Here is a 12,193-nt window from a genome sequence, read left to right as displayed (position 1 = left end):
TTTCCAATCATGAGCTTCCTCCCTGGGGCTAGACTTCCCTGTTACTTCCAAAGGGGCTGGTTCACCCCCAACCAACCCAGGCTCCTGCCAACCCTGCCATCTCTCAGGCATCCTTCTTACCTTTGCCCCTCTCAAAGATGCTATGACCTTGAACCCCTGAATAGTGACCTTGACACCAGTCCCTTCTCCTCTAACCTCTCCTCATCCTTTGGCAAGATAAATCTGTAAAGCCTATGCTGTGTCACGTTATTCTCTTGTCCAAAAGGCTGGGTGCAGTGGTGCACGCCTGTAATCCCAGCGCATTGGGAGCCTAGGCAGGAGGATCACTTGAGCCTGGGAGTTTGAGACCAGCCTGGGCAACATAGGGATACCCCATCTTTAGAAAAAAGAAAAAAAAATAGCCTGTCAGCGGTACATACCTGTAGTTCTAGCTACTTGGGAAGATGAGGTGGGAGGATCACTTCAGCTCAGAACCCAGAAGTTCCAGCATGAGTGATAGAGCAGACCTGTCTCTAAAAAAACAAAAACAAAAAACCCATGGGCATTGTACTGCCTTGTAGGGAAAATCTCAACTCTCCAGTCTTATGTCAAAGCCTTTCTCATATAGCCCAAATTGTCTTTCCAATCTCCTCTGCTCCTTTCTGCAATGGTCAGTTTGTCCTTGAAATATACCATTTGTCCATCCACTACTTCATTTATATTTATCATGAACCAAGGCTGATAGGATTGAAAATCATCTTTCCATTTGTGAAGAGGCAAGGACAGGGAACACGGAGATGACCCATATAGCTACTGACAGTTGCTGACATGGGAGTGGCCTTGGACTTTAAAACATTTTTAAGTATTAAGAAATTGATTTTAGGCCGGACATGGTGGCTTACGCCTGTAATCCTAGCACTCTGGGCAGCTGAGGCAGGTGGATTGCTTGAGCTCAGGAGTTCGAGACCAGCCTGAGCAAGAGCGAGACCCTGTCTCTACTATAAATAGAAAGAAAGTAGCCAAACAACTAAAAATGGAAAAAATTAGCTAGGCATAGTGGCCCATGCTTGTAGTCCCTGCCTCTCAGAATGGGCCTGTCCGATTGAATCTTGCCTTGGTGGAAGCCATAGAAAGCTTTTAGGTCTCACGCAGCAAGCTACAGTGTTAATAGTTATAAATCTGCCAGGCGTGGTGGCTCATGCCTGTACTCTTGCACTCCGGGAGGCCAAGGCGGGAGAATCGCTCAAGGTCAGGAGTTCAAAATCAGCCTGAGCAAGAGTCAGACTCCGTCTCTACTAAAAATAGAAAGAAATTAATTGGACAGCTAAAAATATATAGAAAAATTAGCCGGGCATGGGGGCACATGCCTGTAGTCCCAGCTACTTGGGAGGCAGAGGCAGGAGGATCGCCTGAGCCCAGGAGTTTGAGGTTGCTGTGAGCTAGGCTGATGCCACAGCACTCTAGCCTGGGCAGCAGAGACTCTGTCTCAAAAAAAAAAAAAAAAGTTATAATTCATGCGTCCAGTGTCTGCCACGTGCCCAGCACTGCTCTAAGCACTTTACATGGATTAATGAATTTCATTCTCATATCAGCCTCCCAGGATAAGAGCGATTATTGCCTGGTGTTACATATCATGGTGCTGAGGATCCAGGCGGCCAGTGAGGGAGCGGGGCTGCACACCCAGGCAGGCCCCTGGGCCCATAGGCCCGATCGGAGAGTGTCTCTTGACTCTCTAGGTCCTCTCCTCACCCTGTCCACACTGCTCTGTGCCCTCAAGAAGGCTGGTATGTGCGCTGTCCCTAGACCACTTGTCGGTGGTAGTTGTCTCTTCTCAGTTCTTGGTGTGCTCTTGGTGGAAGAATGACCAGACACATAAGTAAGGCAAGCATGAGGTGACGTTTATTGAGTAAATAAGATACACTTGCCACAGACAATGAATGGACCTCCTGCAGAACAGGAGGGCCCCATTATGATCTGGGGTCCCGTTTTATATTGCCTAGGCTGGGCCCTCCTCGTGGTTCAAATGTCACCATCGAACCACTTTGGTGGACAGTTGGGAACTATATAACTTGAGTCTTACTGAGCCGGTGGATCTCCCATGAGCCTCTATGAAAGCCCATCTGGGAGCGTGAACCACAATATGGATTTAAGCTAAGGACTTGATAAGTAGCCTTAGCCTGTTCTAGATCTCCTTCGAGAACCTATTGTGCCTGTGCTGCTTGGCCTTCGGGCTGAGGAATCCTCTGCATTCTTTTGCAGTTGGCCTGCTAAGTTCTGATTGGCAGATTGGTAGGGCGGTCAGTCCTTCTTCCCAGGTGTGGCACTTGCTTGGGGCAGGGCTAAGGTGGGGCAGCACCAAGAGGCCCTTCCTTTGTCCCTAGAGAGCCAGAATCCCCCACTATCTGCCTAACACTCAGGCTGCCATGGGCCAGTGGGGAGCCCAGCGGAGATCAGGGAGGGAGGAGACGGAAGTGTGGACTCAGTCCCCCACTGCCCTCTGGCAAGGTCACCCAGGCTGGGCCGGGACCTTGGAAGGAAGGTCACGACCTCCTCAGGCAGCCTCTCTCTCCTTGGCTTGCAGTGAGTACTGTTCATTCTGTTCCCATCGACCCCTTGACCGCAGGTTGCTGCACCCTCCCCTGCGCTTCCGCTGGTCAATGAGCGTCCTTGCCAATGGCTCCTGCGCCAGCTGCCTCTCAGCTACCTGTGGAGGGAGGCTCGGCTTGCCCTTGGGCCTTATCAGCTTACTGCTTCTTATAGTTTTCATTTCATTTATTTATTTTTTTGAAAAGATTTCAATGGGTACAAAAAGAGGTACAGTGAAAACCTCCCTCTCTTTCTTGACTATCCAGTTCTCCCTTACAAAAAACCTTCGAAATGTTTGTTTTTTTAATTCTGGTTAAATATACATATATGACATAAAAGTTACCATTTTCAACATTTTTAAGCGGATAGTCCAGTGGCATTAAGTACACTCGAATTGTCGTGCAGCCATCTCCACCATCCATCTCCAGCTCTTTCTCATCTTCCCCAGTTGAGACTGCACCCATTAAACACTAACTCCCCGAAACAGGTTTCTGTGGATCCTTCTACAGGCTTTTTATGCATATTCAGACAAACAGATATAAATATTCTTCTTCTTCTTTTAAAAACACAGAAATTTTACTTAGTAATACATCTTGGATATCATTTCACATCAATTCACAATGCAGTTTCTCCTCTTTCTGCTCGCCTCCCCTTGCATGGGCACTCCCTGTGTGTTGAGCCCCTCCCACCCTGGTGGAAACTGAGGCGTCTGATATCTTTGGCTGCACAGACAGCCCCACCGGGAATCTGCTTTGCTTCTCACTTCCTGTTTCCTCTCCTGGCCCGTGAGCCCCCCTCCAGCTCTGCCTCCCTGCGAGCCAGACCAACCACCCCCTGACTCAGGGCCTTCAGCCTCCAGGCTTTCCTGACTCCTTGGGTGCCAGACTTGCTGTCCCCCCTTAGGGGACACCCTGCCCTCCACACTTGGCTCTGCAAGGGGCCCCGGACATATCCTTGGGGCCCATCTCCCGGGCTGGTGGCCAGCATTCCACATGTGACAAACCACAGTGACACAGGGAAGAGAAGAGGACATTGATGGCCCCATGCATCTATGGGCAGAGTTGCTTTCCTAATGAGAGCTCCGGAGCGTCCACACTGCGCCTGAGGGGCGGGCCGGGCTCCCGGCCACAGAGGTGAGGAGTCTGGCAGGCACTAGGTTTCCAAACTTGGTTCATTCACAGCTGAATTTGTTGGCACCTAATCTGAGAGGTGAGGCTGCTGATAGCCTATTTATCTTTCCACCCACACCCTACGTTGTTTTTCCTTTCTAATGCTGCCACCATCATCTCCACCTTCTAATTAAAAGAAGAATTGTAGGAAAACAAGAAAAAATGGTAGAGAACCCTTCCCCCCACGATGTAAGACTCAGATTTATGCTAGATGGGGCAGGATCAGCTATAATGAAAAATGCTTTTCATGTAATTTTAACAATAATTGACAGCACATATGTTTTATAAATACGCTCATGATGCCCACAGAGCCCTCACCACCCTGGGAAGTCCTTACTGTTTTCTCACCAGTTAACTGATGAAGAAAGAGCTCAGGGAAGTCAAGGGAACAGCCAGTCAATTCGAGAGGTGGGACTGGATTTGACCCTGAGCCCAGGTCTCCACTGGTGCATATATTTCAGACACAGGCCCATAAACCCAGCCTGCTGCCAGAGCTCAGAGATGCTGCTGAGAGGAGAGGAGTAACATAACAGAACTAGAGGCAGCAGGGCCTGGGAGTGACCAGATGCCAATGGGCCAGCAAAACTAGGACAGGCCGCAGGATGAGCTCATGGGGGATGCTAGAGGGGACAATAAGAAGTGGCTGAGCGAGACCTTGTCTCTACCAATAGAAAGGAATTAGGCCGGGTGCGGTATTCCTGTATTCCTAGCACTCTGGGAGGCCAAGGTGGGCAGATTGCTTGAGGTTAGGAGTTCAAAATCAGCCTGAGTAAGAGTCAGACCTCGTCTCTACTATAAATAGAAAGAAATTAATTGGCCAACTAATATATATAGAAAAAATCAGCCGGGCATGGTGGCGCATGCCTGTAGTCCCAGCTACTCTGGAGGCTGAGGCAGGAGGATCGCTTGAGCCCAGGAGTTTGAGGTTGCTGTGAGCTAGGCTGACGCCATGGCACTCACTCTAGCCTGGGCAACAAAGTAAGGCTCCGTCTCAAAAACAGAAGGGCAAAAGCTTCCAAGTTTATTAAAATCCGATGCTGGGGAGAGGGCAGGGAGAATGGGAGAGTAAACTGGCGTGGCCACATTGGAGAGCAATTTGGCAACATGTTTCAAAATTAAAGTACACATTTCCTTTGACCCTGCCATTCTAGGTCTAGAAATTTACCCTGAAGGTACATCCCCATGTGTCCACAAGGATGTTTATTCAAGCAGCATTGCTTGAAATGCAAAAAAAAAAAAAAGGAAACAACTGAAAATATCTATTAATAGGTGACTGGATTATAAATAAATGCAGTTATCCCTGGGTATCCGCAAGCACTGGTTCCAGGACACAGCCTCCAGCCCCACAGATACTAAAATCCACGATTTCAAGTCCTTGATATAAAATGGTATAGTATTTGCATATAATCTACACATATCCTTCCCCATACTTTAAAGGATTTCTAGATTACTTATAGTAACTAATACAATGTAAATAAATGCTATGTAGTTGTTACATTGTATTTTTTGTTTGTATTGTTTTTTATTGTTATATTGCTATTTATTTATTTTTTCCACATATTTTCAGTCTCAGGGTTGGTTGAATCTTTGGATGCAGACCCCACAGATATGGAGGGCCGACTATAATGATGTCGATGGAATATATGTGGCCATTCGAAATGAAGTAGATCTATGTATGCTGGTGTAGACAGTTCTCTGAGAAACAATTTTTTATTTAAAAAATTTTTTTAAAGCTTTTCTCCATCTTTGAGTTTTTTCAGTTCACAATAAATAGCCAAACCACAGATGAAGATGCTGCCCAAGGTTATCAGTGTTTCCTTTGCAATGACGTAACGACTGGCATGATCAACCATAAGTCACACAAGACATTTACCTCCCCACCGATGAGTATGTGTGTGTTTCCTTAGAGGTACTACTGCTGATTGCAAAGGCAATGTTTCCTTGGTTTCATTGGCTACTAAGAAACGCAGAGCTAGATTTGCTGTCCAACTCTGTAAACTATGTCAGGCTCAAGATATTATTGATTTCTGTGTTCTTTCTGCCTCATTTCTGTCGTTTTGATATTTTTAATTTTCCTGTGTTTTACATTTTATTTACCTTTCTCAGCCGGAAACATTAGTTGTTTAAAAAGCAACTACATATAATTGTCTTCCATTTGCATCTTTAAAAAAGAATCTGCATACAAACACCTGCCTATTTATGCGTGGACATTTCTAAAAGAGCACAGACATTAAAAAAATCTTTATCTTCTCATAGAATAATTTAGCACTATTGGAATGGCTTAGCATCTGTGGATGTTTTATGTTTATAGTGGTGTATAAGGCACAGGAATGACCAGGAGCAGAGGAACAGCGTGGGGAAGCAGAGCATGCACTTCTGCCAGCCTAGAGCTGGGGCTAGTGGGCGAGTCTGTGCCAGAATTGGTGCTTTCCACATGGACAGCCTTAGACACCAGGGGCTGAGTCACAGCCACCCTAAAGGCAGTGACAAAAGTCCACAACCGTCTGAAGGCTGACGTGTTCTGGAATTGTTTATCTTTGAGGAAGGAGCGCTTGAGAGGCTCCAGGTGGGGCTGGAAAGGATTGATAAGGAGGCTCTGCAGGGAGAGGCAGAGGATCTGCTCTCTTGTCCCTGGTGGCCCTGTTGTCACCCTGCCAGTTCCCATAGGGACCGTGACAACGACTGTAGATATAGACCTGTACCTGCTCTGGAAACAGAAACTCCTATTTCTCAACAAAATCTACCTAAGCCCAAAGATGAGATCAACAAAGAGTTTTAAAGGTCATTTTAGATTATTAAGAAGGATGCAGATGCTTGCACAAGACAAAAGAAGAAATTCAAAGCCTAGTAACATGAGTAATAAGGGAACTAAAAACACAAATTCAAACAAAATCAATTCAAATAAGGAGATCCCATTTTCCACTTATTAGATAAGCAAAAATGTTAAGAATTGCTACTATTCCATGTTGGTGAGGGTGTGGGAAAACAGGCACTCTCAAGCCATGGTGGGGAGATTAAAAATCAGCCCATAGAACAGAAAGGGTACCTAGGTGGGAAAAAAGAAAAAAAAAAAAGAAAAAAAAAATCAGCCCAATCTTTTTTGGGGGGCAACGATTAGGTAGTAATAACATGTTAAATGTGGATTCACTCTGATCCAGAAATGCCACTTCTGGGAATCCACCCTCTGATGTTCTCACACAAGGCATGTGCAGAGATGTTTACCACGGTATTGTTACCCTAGCAAAATGTTTCAAACAACTTCAAAAGCCACCAATGGGAGACCAGATAAATAAATTATGGTATATTCACACTGTAGGATCTTTAAAAGACTGTGGTAGATTTACATACACTGGCATGGAACTATGTGTAAGACATATTGACAAGTGAAATTAATGAGTCAAAAGTATGACACATTTAGTATAATTATATAGATATAGATAGAGATTTAAAGTCCCTCCCAAATCCTAGGACTGTATCATTCAGAGCAAACAGGTCTGGAAGGGTATACACACAGAGTAAAGAGTGGTTGCCGCTGAGAAGGAAAGGGGAACTGGAAGATGGTGATAAAGAGGGATTCTAAGTTTTATTGCAAACATTTCTTGACTACAGGAATGAGTGGCTGTACCCAGCTAATTTAAAATTTTTTTTCTTTTTTTCATAGAGATGGGACCTTGCTCTGTTGCCCAGGCTGGAGTGCGGTGGTATGATCATAGCGCACTGTAACCTCAAACTCCTGGGTTCAAGTGATCCTCCTGAGTAGGTGGGACTATAGGCGTGCACCATCACACTCAGCTAATTTTTAATTTTTTGTAGAGATGGGGATCTTGCTGTATTGCTCAGGCTGGTCTGGAACTGCTAGCCTCAAGCTATCCTCCCAATGTGCTGGGATTACAGGTGTGAGCCACCTAATCTAGCCAAGTTTTACTACATACATTTCTGGGTTGGATTTTTTTTTTTTTTTTGAGACAGAGTCTCACTCTGTTGCCCTGGCTAGAATGCCATGGCATTAACCTAGCTCACAGCAACCTCAAACTCCTGGGCTCAGGCGATCCTCCTGCCTCAGCCTCCCAGGTAGCTAGTACTACAGGCATGCGCCACCATGCCCGGCTAATATATATATATATATTTTTTTTTAGTTGGCCAATTAATTTCTTTCCATTTTTAATAGAGATGGAGTCTCACTCTTGCTCAGGCTGGTTTCGAACTCCTGACCTTGAACAATTCGCCCGCCTCGGCCTCCCAGAGTGCTAGGATTATAGGCATGAGCTTCCACGCTTGGCCTTATCTTTTTTTTTAAACAACGAACACACATGAATGTATTACTTAGCAGCAGTATTTGTGGTCATGGGGTCAGGTTAGGCTCTGGCTTCATTACTTATGAGATGTGTAAGAGGCAAAAAACAACCTCAATGGGCCTTTTTTTCTATTAAAATAATACACTTGTGCAGATTCAGTAAGTTCACAGAAGCAAAATGCTTAGAACAAAGCCCAGCACACAGTAAGTGCTCCAATTATTATTACTTGTGTAGTTAAACATAGGCTTTGTTTCACAAATAGGCTGTGTCTGCTTGCGTGGAGAATCCCACGCTGGTAAGGCCAAGCTCGCATGAGCATGCGCTTGAGAAGGGCGGGAGATGCTTGTTGGTTGTGTCTGCATCAGAGGAGATTTACATCCTCCTGGAGGGTGGGAGCCAGGCCGGGAAGGCGCAGAAGCAGCACTCCCTGGGCACTAATGGGCCCTTCTGTGGGACATCATCGCACTGACTTGAGTTCCCGCTGAGCTTTGCCAATGCTGTCCGAAGAGGCCAGAGTCACTGACCCCAACAAGTGGAGCCCATCTGGTCCTAGACACAAGCTCTTCCAGGAAGGCACCAAGGGGCATGTGGCTTCAGAGAGTGGACAAATGTGCTCAGGACCCTCCTGTGGGTTCTGGTCTGGAGCCTCTGGCACTCAGCACCAGGAGGGAGATGCCGGGAGCAAAGACAGCTGGGCCTTGGACCAGGAAAGTCACTGATATAACCTTGTGCTTTGGTGACCCATGCAGACTGCTGTGTTCCATCAACAGATTCCACTGATGCCTTTAAGGATATTTTCAGTTGTTCGCAAAATTTTCCTTCTCCATTGGTAAAATTAGGTACAACATATTTTCTCTTATAAATAACATACCTCTGGAAAGAAAATTCTTCAACAGAGGTGATCAGCCTTCCCTGGGATGATGACTTACAAATGCATGCAGATTGCCAGGCATGGTGTGTGCGCCTGTAGTCCCAGCTACTAGGGAGGCTGAGACAGGAGGATTGCTGGAATCCAGGAGTTTGAGGTTGCTGTGAGCTAGGCTGACATCATGGTACTCTAGCCTGGGCAACAGAGTGAGACTCTGTCTCAAAAAAAAAAAAAAAAAAAAAAAAGAAGTTCTAAATGTGTGCTGTTCTCTGCCCACGGGTCACTACTAAGCATGCCACGTGTGGGTGGTCTAAAATGAGGTGAGCCGTAAGTGTAAAATAGACACTGGATTTCAAAGACTTGGTAAGAAAAAAGAAATGGAAAAGATAAATAACAATAATTTTCATCAGTTACATGCTGAAATGATAGTATTTTGGAGATTTTCGATTAAATGGATTACAAGTCATTTCGCCTATTTTTAAAGTGTGGCCAGTAGGACGCTGAGGCTCCATCTGTGGCGCCTGCGTATTGAAGGTGGCGCTGCCCCCGCCAGTCGCCTTGGTGGCTGGCGCAGCCCTCGCCCTGGCCTTGGCCCCAGCCAGGCTTCTATTCCCACCAAATGGTAGAGCTCTTTTCTCAGCCTCCTTTCCCTGAACGGGACTGGAAGTAAAACTATCGCAGGTGTGTGGGTGTCTTGCTTCTTGGGTTTGCCAGATAAAAATCCAAGTATCTTCCTGAAAAACCCTTTTGCTTTTTAAGCAGCTATTTTCTGAATGCTGCTTGACCTTTTAAAATCCTGCATATCATTTGAAAGCACATGGGGGCTTTCTTGCACTCATCTGAGATAGCCAGTAGGTGACTATGCGCCAGTATGGGAAACTTTGAATAGGATGTGTGAGTCATGCAAGGGTTTTGGTGAGGCATCAGTGGAGACTGAGGCCTGGACAGACATTCCGGTTTGAATCAAGGTACACTGGTCCTTAGGAGAACTTTCTAAAGTGGTACTGCAGGACAGCACAGCCACAGTCACAGACCATTTCTTCCAAGAACGTGTATCGAGCACCCTCTCTGTGCCTAGGAGTGCACTAGGTGATGAATTCAGCTCACTGCTGTAGGGCTCTGGTGGAGGGAGGACCAGCCAGGCGTGTGGTACTGGGACAGGAGGGTCCCTATGCCAACGGTGCAGCCTCGAGCCTGCATGTCCATACTTTTATATGGTTGTAATTACGGTACAGGTACAGGTATTGCTTTACACTTCTTTCTCATAAGCAGTTCGCAAGTTCCTGTATAGCCCTCATACCATCCTTTTTAATAATTAAACAATATTGCACCAAGTGATTGCATCATTTTGTAACCTTCCATAGTAGAACATTCGGTTTTCAATTTTGCATATTTAAATAAGAGAGCAGCAAGAATGGAATTTGCTTTTCTTTCCTATCTTTCTTTTTGGATTTATAGTTTCCTTACAATAAATTCTCAGAAAAGAAACTACTGTGATAAAGGGTATGAATGTTTTTTAACTTCTTGATAGGTGTCGCCAATGTGCTGTCCAAAAGGCGTGTGTGGACTTACATTGCTCATAGCAATGGACGGATGGACTAAGTTTCTTGTAGCTTTGCCAAGATCAAGGTTGTAGAGCATATACATATGTGTATATATATATATGTATATGTATATATATACTATATATATGTGTATATATATATATAGTGTGTGTATAGCAAATAAATGCTATACAAATAGTATAGTAGGAGGGAGCAAGGACAGGAAAGCTGAGAATTCTGGAAAGTGAGGTTTCCCAGGATTCTCTGCCTGGGTGGATGTTGTTAGCAGGTAGACATCTGTCACAGTTTTTAAGGAGAGATCTGTTTTTCTAATATAAGAGAGAAAGAAAGGAAGGAGGGAAGGAAGGAAGTGTTAGGCTGCAGGGGGAGGAAAGGAGGGAAAAATAAAAGGAAAAGAAGAAAGAAAAGGAGACATAACAGAAGTTCTGCAGCACGATGGTGAGCAGGCACCTTCTTTGGGCTTCTAGCAGGACACAAAGGACTGTCCTGGACACATTCAGAAGCCCGGGCTCATCCCCCCTGGCCGTGGGTAACCAAGGTGAGCTGTCTCTGTCTGTCTCCACGGAAAGATGGGCACAGCCTGCACAGGCCCTTTGTTCTTTCCCAGCTTTGGCCGCCAACTCCCCGAGGTCTTTTCTGTGACTGGAGTTTCACTCTGCAGGGGAAGTTGGCTGGGGGCCAGAGGGCCCTTCTCACTTGGAGAGTCCCTGCATCCGTATCTGAGCTTGAGGGTGACTTTGAGCCCTGAAGAAGGGAGTCTCACAGAATTAATTGCATGCATTGTCACATGTCCTGCAAAAATCCTGGAAAACTGCTCTGGCAGTTTGAGGAGATGGGAGGGATACAGAGTAGGAAGTAAATCCTCTTTTAGGCATAACTTTACCAGAAGTCATTACTTCTTTATTTGCATTTCCTTTCATTATCAAGCAAAGTAAAACACACACGCACGCGTGCACGCACAGAGTTATGCAACGATTTCTGCAGTTGCTATGAGCCCAAAAGCACTTGTCTGAGTCCCCACATCCCGGGCTTCCCACACAGAGGGCAACGGGAGGCACTGGGAATTTCTCAAATGTTCACAAGAACGTCGTCGAGAGGGAGTTCTGAGTAATCACAATTCCTTGAACTTCTTGTGGGAAAGTGCAGTCCCAATTTCCTTTTAGAGACAACAGTCTTTGAAAGCTGTACACCACGAGAGTTTTTGCTTGTTTATGGTAACAATGTGCGTCTGTGGAAGGCCCTGGGAGTGAGAAATCCAGCCACAGGGACACCCCGGCCCGAAGGGCAGAGGAAACTTGAACTCTCGGCGGGGCACCTATGCCTGCTGTACTGTGACCCACTTGGCTTCAGTTGTGGCCGTTAATGTGATCAGCCTAATAAAACTGTGCATGTCCTTCTTTTGCCCTTTTCTCTTAGGGACCCAGCCCTTGGTGTCTCCCCCTGTCCCCAGGTGGAAGCTCAGACACAGTCTTCAGGAGACAGCAGATCTGCCCACCACATGGGTGGTCCAAAGAGTCACTCACTTCCCAGTCCCTGTGGCCAAGCTTTTGCAGCCATTGGAAGTCCCCACATCATCTCTGGGTTCTAGTCCCCATCTGCTCTGTTGACAATTGGGCAGTTCGATTTACAAAGAATGAAAAGGGAAAAGCAAAAGAAAGAAAAGAAGAGAGGGGGGAAAAAAAAGCCCAGCAAGTGAAGATGCCTGGGTCCCTCTCTGTGGTAGAGAATAGC

Source organism: Microcebus murinus, chromosome 6, assembly GCF_040939455.1.
Source record: "Microcebus murinus isolate Inina chromosome 6, M.murinus_Inina_mat1.0, whole genome shotgun sequence".
In the NCBI taxonomy this organism is placed as follows: Eukaryota; Metazoa; Chordata; class Mammalia; order Primates; family Cheirogaleidae; genus Microcebus; species Microcebus murinus.
The sequence above is the reverse complement of the archived record's forward strand: the minus strand, read 5'-3'. Positions refer to the sequence as shown.